Source organism: Lotus japonicus, chromosome 4 (assembly GCF_012489685.1).
Source record: "Lotus japonicus ecotype B-129 chromosome 4, LjGifu_v1.2".
In the NCBI taxonomy this organism is placed as follows: domain Eukaryota; kingdom Viridiplantae; phylum Streptophyta; class Magnoliopsida; order Fabales; family Fabaceae; genus Lotus; species Lotus japonicus.
In genome coordinates this window covers 34,187,108-34,206,788 of record NC_080044.1, presented here as the reverse complement: position 1 = coordinate 34,206,788, position 19,681 = coordinate 34,187,108, and the positions used below count along the sequence as shown (strand labels likewise).

The 19,681-nt window shown below is 37.6% G+C and overlaps 2 pseudogenes; both read left to right on the top strand.

Moving 5' to 3' along the window:
- The first annotated feature begins 586 nt into the window (after positions 1-586).
- Positions 587-4,925, top strand: LOC130714072 (polygalacturonase 1 beta-like protein 3; annotated as a pseudogene).
- Positions 4,926-14,138: 9,213 nt separating this feature from the next.
- On the top strand, positions 14,139-18,457 carry LOC130714078 (polygalacturonase 1 beta-like protein 3; annotated as a pseudogene).
- The last annotated feature ends 1,224 nt before the right edge of the window (positions 18,458-19,681 follow it).

Here is a 19,681-nt window from a genome sequence, read left to right as displayed (position 1 = left end):
AATGATCCTTGGATTGATCAAGTTAGATCAAACGGTCACGATTTAATGTTTTCATCTCTTACAATAAACATTGCTCTTACTTGATACACTTTATATATATATATATGTATGTCATGCACATGACATTAGTTAAAGGGTAGCACGTTTACTTCTTGAAATCCCCCTTTTGAAACCCATGTGGCTTTGTTGCTTTCGGTGATGATGGAGATGGATGGACAAAGATGGATATAATATATCCTTGCGTTGCAGGACAGGATCCGAACACCGTGGAGAATCTTCCTGAATTAAACAATTGAGCAGGTTGACGCAGACACTTGGATAAACATTAGCTTGAATTAAACATCAATATGATCTTCCTCGGACCGCTAAAGAAGGAAAATGGTTAGATTGTATATAACATATTAAAAGCAAGCAAATCGTGGTAGAATTAATGGAGATCTTGCTCTTCACTCAACTCCATACACATGCATGTGTCTTCATTAAAGTGGCACGTTCACTTCATTGCTTACTCGATTGATCTGTCTCGCACTCTCCAACCTTCAAGACTTCTATATATAAATATCTAGATTCCCAAACACCTCAAACCTCTACCTTCATTTTCCCTCTTCTCTAAAATCTCCTCGTGAAACAGAAGGGTTAGCTTAAAAAAAATAAAAAATAAAGAGGAGATATAACCATGAATAAGATGCACAAGCAACTCATTTGCAGGAGCAGCCTCTTGCTTCTTATCCTTCTCTCGGCACTCCATGTAAGTGCCACTACGGTCTTTAGTTTTTTTGACTAACACTTAATACATGTTATTTATAATGTTTCTTATATGTTAAAACTATTTTGAACAAAATCTCTTTTAACTTATAAACTATATTTTTCTATAGCTGAGTTAGTAAAACTCATGCATGCAACGGTTGTGAATCCGTTTTCTTAAAACAAAGGAGTAGTGTTAACGTTGTACAACAAAAATGTTGTATTGAACTTGTATTGAGTGGTTAATACCTTTAATTTTGAAAGCGTCACATTACTACTCGGCAAAATGCTATAAGAAATTAAACACATGAAAGTATCAATTTTTTAGACTTTTAATATAATATAGTTTTTTAGTCGACAATAGATCATATGAGTACAAGATGTTGGAATTTTTTTTTTCATTTTTCTCAAATAAAAGAGGTTTGACCGTGCCAAATTAAAAAAAATAATATAATATAGTTTTCTTGATTTCTTGGAGTAATAAATTTTATAATATAATTTTCTTGAATTTTTATTGTGTTATAAATTTTATTTAATGTGCTTCTCGCAAAGCTGGTCAACGCCAGCTGTAATGGTTGATAATAGGGGCCCCTCTACCTCTTCCGCATGTTGGTATGTCTTTCCGTCTGGCTTTTTAGAGAATCTCCTGTGTCGTGGGACTTGTAGCGACCCTAAAGAATTAGATGTATTAGGACATGAAATGTTAAATAATTAATATATATATATTTTTTAGATCAAACTGAATTTATTGATAAGGAATATAAAGTTCATGAGAACATTCCTCTCATGTGGAATTGGAGCAAAACATCAAAATTTTAACCAGCGCTATGCATTTTGGTGATTATTATGAGTGAGCCTCATTAAAACTTCCTTAAGAAAAATCAAGTGGGAAAAACCCTAAGAGAGGAAAAGAGTACTCAAACAACATGCAACACCAAAATATATATCTAATCAGCACGTGGCCATGCCACATAGGCCACCGGATCTCCGGTGTTGATCCAGAGCTCTGGAGGGATGAAAACCAAACCTTTTGGCAAAGGTTAAGGACTAAAACCCACATTTGCTCCGGCGAGAGACGAAAACCAAGGATTTTGTAAAGGATAGGGACCAAAAACTTATTTAAGCGAAAATAAACAGCCCACTACAAAACCTTCATCGCATACAAACACAAAGGAATCTAGCTTCTAGTGGCCAGAACTTACATCTGTGAAATACAAAATTCTAGCGCCCTGTAAAGCATCTATTCCAATTCTGAAACATAATAACCAGTGTACTTCAAAGATGAACAAGACAGCCCCTTCTCGCAGAACAGGTTCGTTCAAACATGAACCTGCAAAAATGGCTAAGCACCAATAACACTGTTAAAATAATACATGGGTCTCGGAATATTAGATCCTCGCTTGGCAGGAGCATCAGTCTCTGAATTAGCTACACAAAAATATGCCTTATTTCCAAGCAATTAACTAGAATAAAGTATATGTTCCAAAACTGATTATATCAACCAGTATGACAGCATCACCTTCAACAGCCCCACCTCTTCTCTACCCTTGATTCAATTTACCCCTCCCCGAGCTCCATTTAATCCCCTCCCAGGCAGATTACAGTACCCTTTGCTCATATAACATCAAAAAGTCTTTCAAGCATTCTCCCTTTTTCATGCCCAGTCTTTGGACAGAACACAATAATCAGTACTGCTTGCAATGAAATTGCAGACATCTTTGCCACCAGCAGGATAAAATTGGGAACCTTCACCACCTCCACTACTGTAAATGAGGATGGATCCCAATTTAATCCACCCACGGTTCCAGCAATAGAACAAAATTCCTATGATTCAAACTACCACTTAATGGGTGGATTCCACATGATAAAAGGTTGATTATTCAAAATGAAACATTAAGCAGCAGACAAATTCGATTCTGCTGTTAAGTATTTTCGATTCCTAAACACATTCTATTTGAAGTGCTCACTTTCATCCATATACTCATAGTGTAAGATTTCAACAATGCAGGTTGGTTCCACAGTTGAAGAAGCAGAAGCCAGAACCCAAAACCCGTTCACCCCAAAGGCTTTCGTGATACGCTACTGGGACAGAAATATCCCCAACAACTTGCCAAAGCCATCCTTCCTCCTCTCCAAGTCCTCCCCACTGAGCGCCAACGATGCCGCCACATTCGCCGCCCTCGCCGCAGCTAACACACTCTCCACGAAGCTCCCGGAGTTCTGCTCCGCCGCGAACCTCCTCTGCTTCACGGACGTGCTACCCAGCCTCTCCCACGTCCCTAAGGACGGCCCCTTCGAACACTACGACGACGGCCAGAACTTCACCAACTATGGAACCGGCGGACTCGGCGGCCTCAACTCCTTCAAGAACTACTCCAACACTTTCTTCAGCATTCCCCAAAACGACTTCCGCCGCTACAGCCGCAACTCCGGAGGCAACAACGACAGCTTTACCACCTACGGCTTTGAAACCAACCTGGTCGACGAGAGCTTCCACACCTATGGCACAAACTCTGCCGGCGGCTCCGGCGAATTCAAAGAATACGCCAAAGAATCCAATGTTCCGGACCTCCGGTTCTCTACCTACTCTGACTCCACTGCCGGGAGGGAACAAACGTTCTCTCGCTACAGTGAAGACGGAAACGCGGGCAAGCAGAGCTTCACCAGCTACGGCAAAAACTCTGCCGGCCCCGTCAACAACTTCACGAGCTACGGGACAAACTCCAATGTTGTCGGATCTGACTTCTCCAACTATGCCGAGGGAGGAGCCGGCCCGGAAGACACGTTCACAAACTACGGCGTGAACATGAACAACCCGACTGAGAATTTCAAGAGCTACGCAAGGAAAAGCGTCGGCGCCACCGAGAAGTTTGCGAACTACCGTGACCAGGCGAACGTCGGCACAGACAATTTCCAATCCTACGCTGAGGGTACAGACGGCGAGACGCGCGTGGAGTTTGACAACTATGGCAAATCATTCAATGAAGGAACCGACACTTTCAAAGGGTATGCCAAAAATGCAGCAAATAATAGTGAACACAAGATTGATTTCAAAGGCTACGGCATCAACAACACCTTCAAAGAATATTCTAAAGATGGTATTACCTTCACTGGTTACACTAACGCTTCATCCTCCTCCGGAGAACAGAGCGTTAGTGGCAGTTTGTTGAATAAATGGGTTGAACCGGGTAAATTCTTTCGCGAGAGGATGTTGAAGTCGGGGAGTGTAATGCCCATGCCTGATGTAACTGACAAAATGCCCAAAAGGTCATTTTTGCCCCGCTCTATTTTGTCCAAATTGCCTTCCAATCATCCGATCTGAAACACATGTTTAGGGTATCAGACGACTCCCCCATGGACAAGATGATAACAGACTCGTTGGGTGACTGCGAGAGGGCACCGAGCGTGGGTGAAACCAAGCGTTGTGTAGGCTCAGTCGAGGACATGATTGACTTTGCAACCTCTGTTCTGGGTCGCGATGTGACGGTTCGGACCACGGAAAATGTGAACGGGTCTAAAAAGAACGTCATGGTGGGCCGGGTTAAAGGGTTGAACGGTGGGAAGGTCACGCAGTCTGTGTCGTGTCACCAGAGCTTGTTCCCTTATTTGCTTTACTACTGCCACTCGGTTCCTAAGGTTCGGGTCTACGAAGCTGATCTTCTGGACCCGGATACGAAGGAAAAGATTAACCACGGTGTTGCCCTTTGTCACCTAGATACGTCTGCTTGGAGCCCCACCCATGGTGCGTTCATGGCTCTTGGGTCGGGTCCGGGTCAGATTGAAGTATGCCACTGGATCTTTGAGAATGACATGACTTGGACTATAGCTGATTTAGCAAGGTAGCAACTCATACCAATGTCTACGAAATTTTAATTAGTTTCAAGTTAAGTAACGAATTTTGATCGCTTGGTGATCCTCTTTGAAATAAATGCTTTTATGCGTACAGGTTTGGAAAAATCAATTATCTCCATGTTACTGGAGGATGGATTCTGAATAAATGAAATGAGGTCTAAACATGCACTAGTTTTGCCAATGGAAAATGCTGTATTTTTGCAATTAGTCGATTACTAGATTTTAACCCGTGCCTTGCACGGGGGAATTTGTTCTTGATTTTTTTTAAAAAAAATTGTTTAACAAATTGTTTAATATTTATTTATTAATTATATTATGTTCTTTTTTTATGGTTTTTTAAAGTTTTGTGGGTGTGATTTTGTTAGTTTAGCATATAGGTTTAGTGTTCCCAAAAATGGACAATTTTTTCATCGTTGTTGTTTCAGAGCAATGTGTTTTTGGGTGAAAAGCACATATATATAATTCCACACTAAGATTTTCAAACAGACAACGATTCATTGAAAAATTGACAACCGTGGTCAATAAACGAAAAATTTAAAAATTGTCAAAATGATTCTAATTGACCACCGAGGTCAATATACCCGAAAAAGTAGAAATTGTCAATGCGGATAAAGAAATATAAAGAAAATTTTAGCACAAAAGCTATTTATGTGTAAGTAACATAAAGGGAATGGCTCTACATCTTCTCCACATTGATCTTCTTCATCATATCTGCACTTGTAAATTTGACTTGAATTTTAAAATTATTTGTGGGTCCATGCAAATTTTCAGCACATTAAATGCCGATTTGAACCACCTTCTGAATCTATCCTTCCATTCGACAGGAGTAATTGTTTTTAATGTATTTTTAAATGGATTATAGTTAGTTAATGTTTTTACCTTAGTCTAAAAATAAATGTCTATTAAAACTGTTAAATACGTTTTACGGATTTCTTTTTTTTCCATTTTATGATGTTATGAATTTAATGCAATTAAAAATATTTTTAATATATGACCCGTGCCTTGCACGGAGGAATTAAAAATTATATAATTTTTAAATTTTTATAAAAAATTGTTAATTTTATTTTGTAATCGTAGTGGATATTTTATGTATTCAGGCACATTTGTGTTTATTTCGTTTTGGTTGCAGTGAATAACCCTATATGGTCGTTTAAATCTTAAAATAAAAAGTTTTTTGTCTTGCAAAGCACAAAGTTTTAAGGTCAATTTGTCGGCGGTGTCATTTTAAGTTCTTGTGCAAACTATAGAATATGTGTTTTATAGATTGAATAAATAAAGCAAAACGAACTATAATAGATATTCATTTGAAATAATGAATTCTTCAAAAAATCTTATGGCACGCTGAATTATTTAAAATTCAAAGGTAGCTAGAATATTTTTTAATTTGCACCCTAAATTAATGTATCATGTAATTTAAATTTAATTCGTGTTAAATTCCTAGAACTACACTACTGTTTGAAAATACTTTCTAAGTTTTAAGATAAGTTGTTTCTTTTTTATTTGATCTAAAATAATTCACTTTAATTTTGCTAGAAGTTCCCTGCTGTTTTAAAATATTTTAAGTTTCAAGATAAGTTCTTGGTTTTTTTTAATTTTGGTCTAAAATTGAATCATTTATTTTTCTAAAGTAAAATATTATTTAAATATGAATCATAATTGATTATGAATTTATGATAAGCTACTTTAAATTTAATTTTTTAAATGCTCATTTTTTAAGTTGAATTGAATCTCTTTTTTTTTTCTGTACCAAAAAAATCTCATTTTTTAAAACCATGAAAATAAAGTAGTTATGTTTTTTTTAAAATAACACCCTAATTTTGCGGTTTAATTTCAACGCCCCTGTCATGATAGTTTTTTCCTCCAAAAATTTTATTTTTAAAGTTATTAACATTAATACACATTAAAATACTTTCAAATGAAAGACATATTCGAATTTCAAAGATTTAAAAAAAAATGACAACAATAATAATATTCTGTCTATTCTTTTAATATTGTAATTCAATAATTTATCACATAATAAATTACGATATTAACAACTTAATAAATCATATATTTTTCTTTTAAGAAAAAAAGAATGAAAATACGTGCAAAGGAAACTTAAAATTCTTCTATTAGGCAAGCTTAGTAAAACTCCTCCAAGTGGAGGTTCAAGTTCAATAGATCCACAGCAAGGCAGCATCCATTAGAATTTCTTTATAATCTTAGTCATTAGAAAGCAAAGATATTGAGTCACAAAACTAAGATGCTATTAAAATATAAATAAGTGAACCTGAACAAATTAGAACCTTCGGAGCTGTCCAATAAGGGCTTCCTTTGAATGCCAATGGACCCTGATCTGCAAATTACATAAGGTATAAGTAGGAAAGAAGAAAATAAAGAAGCACTTTCGGGTTCAGTAAGTCTCATAAATTCAATCTCATAAATAAAACTCAACAGAAAAAAAATGAAGCTTAAGAAAACCACTATTAGAGTCTCCTTTTTTCATGTTAATTGCATCCTGATACAGAATATTTACAGCTACTGGTGCGTGATCAAGATTGCATTTGTATATTTTCCCATACCCTAAGGACATTAAGTTCAGACACTTGTCTTTCATATGGTTCCTGCTAGTTGTATCGACCTCTGATTGGCAAGCACATCCTCCTTACGTACTCCGAGCAGCATCCTAAATCACATTCTTATTGAACAACTCTGATTCAAAATCATGAAGAGAAGGGTTTTTTATTTCACAAAATAGAGAAGAAAATGATAACAAAAATGTCATCAACAAATATCAAGGACCATGGTGGCGGCTCAGTGTGGTTGTGATTAGCAGCGACCCAGGATTTCACTTTTCAGCCTCTGATCTGCTCGAAAATTAGGGAAGAACTCAAAATTATCAAAAATAGTCACGTCAAATATTGAGTAGCCTAGAATTTTATATTAGTTTTAGCATATTTTCTTTTAATTTACATATGAAAGTATTTTCATGTAAAATGTTCGTACTCATAGGAGCTTATGACTTACTAACTTAAACATAAATAAATAGATTATATGTGACCTCATTTTGTATTGTAGCTCCAGATTTTAAACTTAATTTAGTCATGTTCTTTCAGTTTTGTTACTAATATGTTCAGTAATAGTCATTACGCTCCTGGTCCTCCTCGAGTGACGAATCATCACGAAACCGCTGTCGAACATCTGGCAGCAGGCCGACCGCCCAAACACAGACATACAAACAAAGCCAAGGCGCGATGGTCAACTCACAGAATATAATAGATAATACAAACAACATGTGAAGAATAAGGGGGTATACATATAGGTTGTATATGTACATATAACTTATGTATTGCCTACCCTAAGGTATATACATAACATGTTATCAAGGCTCTAATAAACAATTCGATATCTGCTATCTCAAAAGTTCAATAAACAATGACTCAACAATTCAATAAGGGTGCATGTATGCATGCAATGTCAATTCAAAGGATGGTCCCAATAAATAGGCATGTCAAGTCGATCCAACCCATCGGGTTGAACATACAGACTCGCACACGCAACAAATGACAACGCTAAATCGGTTCACTCAATAGAGTCGAACATACGGACGTTGCGCGCGTCCAATGACTATCGGCGAATCGATCCAATCCATCCGATTGAACATAGGGATCCGCACATGTCAAAAGGTTATCGCTGAATCGATCCAATCCATCGGATTGAACATACGGATTCACGCGAGTTAAAATGGCGATCGCTGAATCGATCCAATCCATCGGATTGAATGTACGGACTCACGCGTGCCTGAGAGACTACCGCCGAATCGATCCAATCCATCGGATTGAATATACGGACTCGCGCGTGTCAAACAATTATTGCCGAATCGGTCCAACCCGTCGGGTTTGGACATACGGATTCGCGCGTACGCGTTTAACTACAAATCTCAATTAAAAAGTACCCGAATGTCAAAGTCGTCTTTGCGACTAGGCTGTGAAAAGCCGGAGTACATATTGCACTCAGTGACATTTCCATGGTCACTATGGTTCATCCCCGTGACGACCATCAAATCATCTCAAGTTCAAGGCTTTTCGACTATTCCCGTTTTTCACAATCATTTCCAACTCTTAAATTTTCCTAAAGATCTCGTTAATTAATCAAAGCATTTCAAGTTGAGTTAATCAAGTTATGAGGTTTATTATCGAAATCCAAGTTCCATAAGTTCTCAAGTTCCAAATTCCAACTATTCAAAGTTTCCCAAATCCCCCAAATATAATCCCCGGGAAAAATCTAAGTATTTCAAGGAGGGCTAGATCTCAGACCTCAGGTCAGGACCTGCCTAGGGTTATTCTTTCAACCCGAATGATAAAAAAGAATCAATTCAAATGTCCTACAATTCGCAATCGCGTCAAAGCCCACGATTCGACAACAATATCAATATCCCAAGCTATAAGAAGCAATACGACAATAATTCTGTGCGGAAATCATAAGACAGAAACTAGTAAACGGCCGAAGCCTCTCAGAAAACGGAGACACACGTCTCATATCAGTTCACTCGGCCGAAGCCTCCTGAAAACATTTTCCAATTTCAAGCGATAAATAATATCCAAGTAATATTCAATATCAAACAATATTCAAGTCGAATTTATCGACGCCTACAATACAATAGCTAGTAAGTAAGTTGCCCTAACCTCGAGTTGTTCCAGTCTCGCGGTGTAGGTCTCCCTCACAAGCTTGTTCAGTCAACCCCAAAGTTTCCACAATTGAACCTTTGAGCGAAAACCACAGAATTCAATCTCAATCAGTCAGAAACTCAGCAAACAATAATTACTAAGGTTACACGAAGTATCATAAACTCCGAAGTACGATAATCTAACGCGATAAGACAAGTTTCGAAAAACGAATTTTTCCTCCCCCCTTGGAGGTGCTCTCGGCCACACACACTAATTGTGTGCGCCGATTTTTCTTCGATCAAACTTAATTCCTAGGTTATCATTAGTTGTAACTAAGGCGAATTAAAGCTCGGAAAAATTATCGGATCGAAAACTGTCGCAGGGGTATTTTGGTCAGTGTTCTTAGCTCGGAATTTCAAAATTGGAATTTCAAAAAATAAATTTGATGGGGACGTCACCAACGACATTTATGACAACTAATCCTACTGGCGCTAAGCTCAGTCGAGAGTTTTAAGTCTAAAGGACGAAGCTTTGGCCAAAAATGGGTTTTTCGAGCAGAATTGAAACTCGGCGGCAATTCGGCGAGATTTAGTAGAAAACAACCGGATATTCATGCTCTTGGGCATGTAGGCAACAATTTTAGACACTGAAATCAAGTTATTTGGATAGTTTTACAAAAAGCTCAAAACTTTGAGCACAGAAAGACATAGAGAAAAAACGACAGAATTGACGATCAGAAGTGAGAGATAGCATCTATACCTCGATGTCTTCGAGTAGCAACGAACGGTGCAGCGATCGGGCAAGAAACCGCGAAAATATTTTCTCCTCCCTCTCCTCTCAAGCTCGCGGCCTCTTCAATGGTGGTGGTGAGAAATTTTCATTTTTTTTGCTATTTATAGGTAATGGAAAATGCGGGAAAATGAATATTTCGCGATTCCGATTTTTCCTGCGCATTCCTCTGTGAATTCTAAGATAGGTTCTGGCGACAGAATTCCAGAACTCGAAACATGTTTCTTGGAATTTAAACAAACGATCCAAAGTCGGTGTAAATCGATTTTACCCGAAAAACTACTTTTTGCAGTTGATGTCGGATGAGAAAACTTCTTTCTGAAGAAAGATGAGAAACATCGAAAGAAATGGGTGAATGCGTGTGAAATCTTCGTTTGAAGCTCCGAATAGAAAAAGTCTTCATCGACCGTTTATTTTAAGTTTCTCGAGTTATCAGAGAGTTAGTTTCGGCTAACCTCCGAGAATTGGAATCGGACGTTTGTATAGCTCAGGGTTTCGTATCAAAACGCTTGTCATGGAAATGAATAAGAGAAATTCTTATATTTCTCTGAATAGTTTTGGAATTAGTTCCTATAGTGCTTTAAGGGTAAATTAATCGTTTACTAACGTTCTTGCCCTAGGCGTAAGCGAATAAGACTCACGCTATAACTTATATCGACTTTAATACTATTTTCAGCCTTTTCCTGAATTTTCTCCTTCATCAATTTATTCCATTTGGTAAACACTTGTTCAAGTTTCCGTCACAATACATCGAAACCTAATCGTGAATATGAATTGAATTAATTTATTCTAAGCTTAAAAAAAACTTGGGTCTCACAAAAATCTTCAACATCAGATTTTAATTTTATGTGGCAACTTGAACCATCTCTTTCAATATCTTTGAACTTTTCTATTCTAAACAACTTCTTATCTTTATAAGCATTTATAACTCACATATTCTTACGCCATTGAAAACTAACTTTATTTACAATTAAGGTATTGAAGGCTCAATGAACAATGATTTTTATCTTCTCAAAGTTGAAAGCTCTCATCGTAGGATGAGATGATTCCGAAGGATCCTCAGACGATGAAGGAGAAGACGGCCATGAAGAATCTTTCCTCGCTCTTATGGCGTCAGTAGACAAATCAGATGAAGAGAAGGAAGAGGTAAGATCTGAAATCTCTGAAGATGATTATGATGAATTACTTGCTCATTCATATGCTTTAGCTACTAAATTTAAAACCTTGAAGAAACAATTTACTACACTTAAAAAAGAGCATGAAATATGTCAACAGGAAAATAAGCTTTTAGTAAAAGAAAATGAGTTTTTAAGAAACCAGGAAACTTCGAAAGAAGTTTTCACCTTAAAGAAAAGAGTAAGAGCCTTAATTGATGACATATCTTCATTCACTCATGGTCACGATAAACTCTGTGAAACAACATAGAACTTTATGACAAAAGTGGTTTAGGATTTGAAAGTGATTCGTCGTCTAACATTAGCTTTACATTATCTGAATCAACATCTTCTGAACCAAAGTGTTTATAGTTGATCATAAGCTTACTCAGGAAGATAGAAGGGTTCTTATGAAAAGAAGACACCTTCCAAGAAAACCATTGACTCATCAGGACCCAATAAACTTTGTTTACCTAAAGTTATGATTGTACCTATTGCAAATATACTCAATAGGACAAAGGAGACACCAGAGATAGTGCCAGGACAATGGATGCTTACAACTCATGGCAAGAGTAAAGTCTATGTTCCTAGATATCCAAACTAAGATATTAAAGGTAAATAGGTAAAGTAAGTTAAAGGATAAAAACAAAGTCTACATAACATAAATAAATTGTGTGAAAGTAGATTCCTTGTTTCCTTTAATAGATTAAAAGTGTGGTGTTACTTTTTCCCTAACAAGCTGTATGGAGAGCTCGGACACAAGTAAGTCTACATAAGACGAACTTGGAAGATACTGCAAATTTTGTTGTTACATTTCTAAGTGTCATCAGAAAATGAAACATAATCTTGTCAAAAGAAGCTAAGGCATACTTCTTTAAGGACCATCTTCTTCAAAGACAATATATGACTTAGAATGTAGTGTGTCGAAATTATCTATCAAAGCTGATTTCACATGTTCTGCAACTTACCCAGCCCTTACTTCGTCTAAAAGCTTTGTAAGCATGCAAACCTCTGGAAATGATACTGATGAATCTGCATGAAATCATACTATGTGAAATAGTTTTTCTGGAAAAAAGGTTTTTAACTTGCTAGAGTAAACACCCACTCAAAATTTTACTTGGAATCTTATCCAACATGACAAAATGGAACAACATCCAAGCCTGAAGGTCAAGTGAGATCGTGCTTCAAAGGATCGTCTAAGTAAACTGTCGTCCAACACTGAAGATGCATCTTCTGCTAAAAATTATGAAATGTCTACACTCAGCGTCTGCTCATCAACGTCCTGAAGAAGAACAAATGAGCTGACGTCACCAAATCATTCCTATCACCCACGTGACTGGAACCATCATCAACTCTCTACACAACAAGTCATGTCATATTCAAAGCTGGAGCAGTTATGAAAACAAAATATGGCGCGTGCAGTTACACTACTCAAGTATGTTCAGTTATCAACCCTCAAAAACCACAAGTCATCATTATCATTGAAAACCTGAACCTAAAGCCATCATTTCCACCACCTTCTCTCACATCAATCACCTTTCATCAAGTTTGAGGCTTATTTACTTTACCGCCAGAAAGTTTGCTTAATCCCAAAAGCATTCAAGATTTGATCTTCACTCGATTCTTTTTCCTTCTTTCTAAATATCAAAATTCCTCCAAACACTCTTAGCTTTTCTCGAACTCTACAATGGTTGGAAACAAGAAAACCTTTTCTAAGAAGGCTACATCCTCAAGCACGAAAAGATCGGTTGCAGACATGACTGTCCTGAACTTCAGAAGCGGAAGAATTGCTGAACAGAAAAGAATCAAAGAGACTGAACTTGGAACTTCCATTAACATATCAGTAAGATCCAATTCACCTCTTGACATAACATATCAATAAGATCTGATTCATTTATATACAGAACTTCAGCGCCCCAAGAATGACTTCTACTTCCGCTTCAAATGCCCATTTTTTCCCAATAACAATGAGAAACAACCCAATATTTGGCCTCCACTATTTCTAACCACACCTCCCGCACCACTATCACCCGAGTTTCCTCTTAAATATATTATATCTATCACTCACTAATTTCTCTTATTTTTCTAATTTATTTCTTAGGGTTCTACATCATTATCTGTAGGTGTATACCCCCCCCCCCCACACACACATATAGGGAGCTTATCAAGTGAGAGCAATGTTTACTGTGAGAGATGAGAGCATTAAATCGTGATCGTATGATCTAACATGAGTGGTTGAGATTAAATGCTAATCTTATTTTCTATTTTGAGTGCGGGCTTTTCCAATCAATCTTTCTTTTAGTTGTTGAATCTCTCTTTGATTGATCATTGTGTCATATTTAGAATCCTAGGTTATTCCTAATGGAATCGAAATGATCCTTGGATTGATCAAGTTAGATCAAACGGTCACGATTTAATGTTTTCATCTCTTACAATAAACATTGCTCTTACTTGATACACTTTATATATATATGTATGTCATGCACATGACATTAGTTAAAGGGTAGCACGTTTACTTCTTGAAATCCCCCTTTTGAAACCCATGTGGCTTTGTTGCTTTCGGTGATGATGGAGATGGATGGACAAAGATGGATATAATATATCCTTGCGTTGCAGGACAGGATCCGAACACCGTGGAGAATCTTCCTGAATTAAACAATTGAGCAGGTTGACGCAGACACTTGGATAAACATTAGCTTGAATTAAACATCAATATGATCTTCCTCGGACCGCTAAAGAAGGAAAATGGTTAGATTGTATATAACATATTAAAAGCAAGCAAATCGTGGTAGAATTAATGGAGATCTTGCTCTTCACTCAACTCCATACACATGCATGTGTCTTCATTAAAGTGGCACGTTCACTTCATTGCTTACTCGATTGATCTGTCTCGCACTCTCCAACCTTCAAGACTTCTATATATAAATATCTAGATTCCCAAACACCTCAAACCTCTACCTTCATTTTCCCTCTTCTCTAAAATCTCCTCGTGAAACAGAAGGGTTAGCTTAAAAAAAATAAAAAATAAAGAGGAGATATAACCATGAATAAGATGCACAAGCAACTCATTTGCAGGAGCAGCCTCTTGCTTCTTATCCTTCTCTCGGCACTCCATGTAAGTGCCACTACGGTCTTTAGTTTTTTTGACTAACACTTAATACATGTTATTTATAATGTTTCTTATATGTTAAAACTATTTTAAACAAAATCTCTTTTAACTTATAAACTATATTTTTCTATAGCTGAGTTAGTAAAACTCATGCATGCAACGGTTGTGAATCCGTTTTCTTAAAACAAAGGAGTAGTGTTAACGTTGTACAACAAAAATGTTGTATTGAACTCGTATTGAGTGGTTAATACCTTTAATTTTGAAAGCGTCACATTACTACTCGGCAAAATGCTATAAGAAATTAAACACATGAAAGTATCAATTTTTTAGACTTTTAATATAATATAGTTTTTTAGTCGACAATAGATCATATGAGTACAAGATGTTGGAATTTTTTTTTTTCATTTTTCTCAAATAAAAGAGGTTTGACCGTGCCAAATTAAAAAAAATAATATAATATAGTTTTCTTGATTTCTTGGAGTAATTAATTTTATAATATAATTTTCTTGAATTTTTATTGTGTTATAAATTTTATTTAATGTGCTTCTCGCAAAGCTGGTCAATGCCAGCTGTAATGGTTGATAATAGGGGCCCCTCTACCTCTTCCGCATGTTGGTATGTCTTTCCGTCTGGCTTTTTAGAGAATCTCCTGTGTCTTGGGACTTGTAGCGACCCTAAAGAATTAGATGTATTAGGACATGAAATGTTAAATAATTAATATATATATATTTTTTAGATCAAACTGAATTTATTGATAAGGAATATAAAGTTCATGAGAACATTCCTCTCATGTGGAATTGGAGCAAAACATCAAAATTTTAACCAGCACTATGCATTTTGGTGAATATTATGAGTGAGCCTCATTAAAACTTCCTTAAGAAAAATCAAGTGGGAAAAACCCTAAGAGAGGAAAAGAGTACTCAAACAACATGCAACACCAAAATATATATCTAATCAGCACGTGGCCATGCCACATAGGCCACCGGATCTCCGGTGTTGATCCAGAGCTCTGGAGGGATGAAAACCAAACCTTTTGGCAAAGGTTAAGGACTAAAACCCACATTTGCTCCGGCGAGAGACGAAAACCAAGGATTTTGTAAAGGATAGGGACCAAAAACTTATTTAAGCGAAAATAAACAGCCCACTACAAAACCTTCATCGCATACAAACACAAAGGAATCTAGCTTCTAGTGGCCAGAACTTACATCTGTGAAATACAAAATTCTAGCGCCCTGTAAAGCATCTATTCCAATTCTGAAACATAATAACCAGTGTACTTCAAAGATGAACAAGACAGCCCCTTCTCGCAGAACAGGTTCGTTCAAACATGAACCTGCAAAAATGGCTAAGCACCAATAACACTGTTAAAATAATACATGGGTCTCGGAATATTAGATCCTCGCTTGGCAGGAGCATCAGTCTCTGAATTAGCTACACAAAAATATGCCTTATTTCCAAGCAATTAACTAGAATAAAGTATATGTTCCAAAACTGATTATATCAACCAGTATGACAGCATCACCTTCAACAGCCCCACCTCTTCTCTACCCTTGATTCAATTTACCCCTCCCCGAGCTCCATTTAATCCCCTCCCAGGCAGATTACAGTACCCTTTGCTCATATAACATCAAAAAGTCTTTCAAGCATTCTCCCTTTTTCATGCCCAGTCTTTGGACAGAACACAATAATCAGTACTGCTTGCAATGAAATTGCAGACATCTTTGCCACCAGCAGGATAAAATTGGGAACCTTCACCACCTCCACTACTGTAAATGAGGATGGATCCCAATTTAATCCACCCACGGTTCCAGCAATAGAACAAAATTCCTATGATTCAAACTACCACTTAATGGGTGGATTCCACATGATAAAAGGTTGATTATTCAAAATGAAACATTAAGCAGCAGACAAATTCGATTCTGCTGTTAAGTATTTTCGATTCCTAAACACATTCTATTTGAAGTGCTCACTTTCATCCATATACTCATAGTGTAAGATTTCAACAATGCAGGTTGGTTCCACAGTTGAAGAAGCAGAAGCCAGAACCCAAAACCCGTTCACCCCAAAGGCTTTCGTGATACGCTACTGGGACAGAAATATCCCCAACAACTTGCCAAAGCCATCCTTCCTCCTCTCCAAGTCCTCCCCACTGAGCGCCAACGATGCCGCCACATTCGCCGCCCTCGCCGCAGCTAACACACTCTCCACGAAGCTCCCGGAGTTCTGCTCCGCCGCGAACCTCCTCTGCTTCACGGACGTGCTACCCAGCCTCTCCCACGTCCCTAAGGACGGCCCCTTCGAACACTACGACGACGGCCAGAACTTCACCAACTATGGAACCGGCGGACTCGGCGGCCTCAACTCCTTCAAGAACTACTCCAACACTTTCTTCAGCATTCCCCAAAACGACTTCCGCCGCTACAGCCGCAACTCCGGAGGCAACAACGACAGCTTTACCACCTACGGCTTTGAAACCAACCTGGTCGACGAGAGCTTCCACACCTATGGCACAAACTCTGCCGGCGGCTCCGGCGAATTCAAAGAATACGCCAAAGAATCCAATGTTCCGGACCTCCGGTTCTCTACCTACTCTGACTCCACTGCCGGGAGGGAACAAACGTTCTCTCGCTACAGTGAAGACGGAAACGCGGGCAAGCAGAGCTTCACCAGCTACGGCAAAAACTCTGCCGGCCCCGTCAACAACTTCACGAGCTACGGGACAAACTCCAATGTTGTCGGATCTGACTTCTCCAACTATGCCGAGGGAGGAGCCGGCCCGGAAGACACGTTCACAAACTACGGCGTGAACATGAACAACCCGACTGAGAATTTCAAGAGCTACGCAAGGAAAAGCGTCGGCGCCACCGAGAAGTTTGCGAACTACCGTGACCAGGCGAACGTCGGCACAGACAATTTCCAATCCTACGCTGAGGGTACAGACGGCGAGACGCGCGTGGAGTTTGACAACTATGGCAAATCATTCAATGAAGGAACCGACACTTTCAAAGGGTATGCCAAAAATGCAGCAAATAATAGTGAACACAAGATTGATTTCAAAGGCTACGGCATCAACAACACCTTCAAAGAATATTCTAAAGATGGTATTACCTTCACTGGTTACACTAACGCTTCATCCTCCTCCGGAGAACAGAGCGTTAGTGGCAGTTTGTTGAATAAATGGGTTGAACCGGGTAAATTCTTTCGCGAGAGGATGTTGAAGTCGGGGAGTGTAATGCCCATGCCTGATGTAACTGACAAAATGCCCAAAAGGTCATTTTTGCCCCGCTCTATTTTGTCCAAATTGCCTTCCAATCATCCGATCTGAAACACATGTTTAGGGTATCAGACGACTCCCCCATGGACAAGATGATAACAGACTCGTTGGGTGACTGCGAGAGGGCACCGAGCGTGGGTGAAACCAAGCGTTGTGTAGGCTCAGTCGAGGACATGATTGACTTTGCAACCTCTGTTCTGGGTCGCGATGTGACGGTTCGGACCACGGAAAATGTGAACGGGTCTAAAAAGAACGTCATGGTGGGCCGGGTTAAAGGGTTGAACGGTGGGAAGGTCACGCAGTCTGTGTCGTGTCACCAGAGCTTGTTCCCTTATTTGCTTTACTACTGCCACTCGGTTCCTAAGGTTCGGGTCTACGAAGCTGATCTTCTGGACCCGGATACGAAGGAAAAGATTAACCACGGTGTTGCCCTTTGTCACCTAGATACGTCTGCTTGGAGCCCCACCCATGGTGCGTTCATGGCTCTTGGGTCGGGTCCGGGTCAGATTGAAGTATGCCACTGGATCTTTGAGAATGACATGACTTGGACTATAGCTGATTTAGCAAGGTAGCAACTCATACCAATGTCTACGAAATTTTAATTAGTTTCAAGTTAAGTAACGAATTTTGATCGCTTGGTGATCCTCTTTGAAATAAATGCTTTTATGCGTACAGGTTTGGAAAAATCAATTATCTCCATGTTACTGGAGGATGGATTCTGAATAAATGAAATGAGGTCTAAACATGCACTAGTTTTGCCAATGGAAAATGCTGTATTTTTGCAATTAGTCAATTACTAGATTTTAACCCGTGCCTTGCACGGGGGAATTTGTTCTTGATTTTTTTTAAAAGAAATTGTTTAACAAATTGTTTAATATTTATTTATTAATTATATTATGTTCTTTTTTTATGGTTTTTTAAAGTTTTGTGGGTGTGATTTTGTTAGTTTAGCATATAGGTTTAGTGTTCCCAAAAATGGACAATTTTTTCATCGTTGTTGTTTCAGAGCAATGTGTTTTTGGGTGAAAAGCACATATATATAATTCCACACTAAGATTTTCAAACAGACAACGATTCATTGAAAAATTGACAACCGTGGTCAATAAACGAAAAATTTAAAAATTGTCAAAATGATTCTAATTGACCACCGAGGTCAATATACCCGAAAAAGTAGAAATTGTCAATGCGGATAAAGAAATATAAAGAAAATTTTAGCACAAAAGCTATTTATGTGTAAGTAACATAAAGGGAATGGCTCTACATCTTCTCCACATTGATCTTCTTCATCATATCTGCACTTGTAAATTTGACTTGAATTTTGAAATTATTTGTGGGTCCATGCAAATTTTCAGCACATTAAATGCCGATTTGAACCACCTTCTGAATCTATCCTTCCATTCGACAGGAGTAATTGTTTTTAATGTATTTTTAAATGGATTATAGTTAGTTAATGTTTTTACCTTAGTCTAAAAATAAATGTCTATTAAAACTGTTAAATACGTTTTACGGATTTCTTTTTTTTCCATTTTATGATGTTATGAATTTAATGCAATTAAAAATATTTTTAATATATGACCCGTGCCTTGCACGGAGGAATTAAAAATTATATAATTTTTAAATTTTTATAAAAAATTGTTAATTTTATTTTGTAATCGTAGTGGATATTTTATTTATTCAGGCACATTTGTGTTTATTTCGTTTTGGTTGCAGTGAATAACCCTATATGGTCGTTTAAATCTTAAAATAAAAAGTTTTTTGTCTTGCAAAGCACAAAGTTTTAAGGTCAATTTGTCGGCGGTGTCATTTTAAGTTCTTGTGCAAACTATAGAATATGTGTTTTATAGATTGAATAAATAAAGCAAAACGAACTATAATAGATATTCATTTGAAATAATGAATTCTTCAAAAAATCTTATGGCACGCTGAATTATTTAAAATTCAAAGGTAGCTAGAATATTTTTTAATTTGCACCCTAAATTAATGTATCATGTAATTTAAATTTAATTCGTGTTAAATTCCTAGAACTGCACTACTGTTTGAAAATACTTTCTAAGTTTTAAGATAAGTTGTTTCTTTTTTATTTGATCTAAAATAATTCACTTTAATTTTGCTA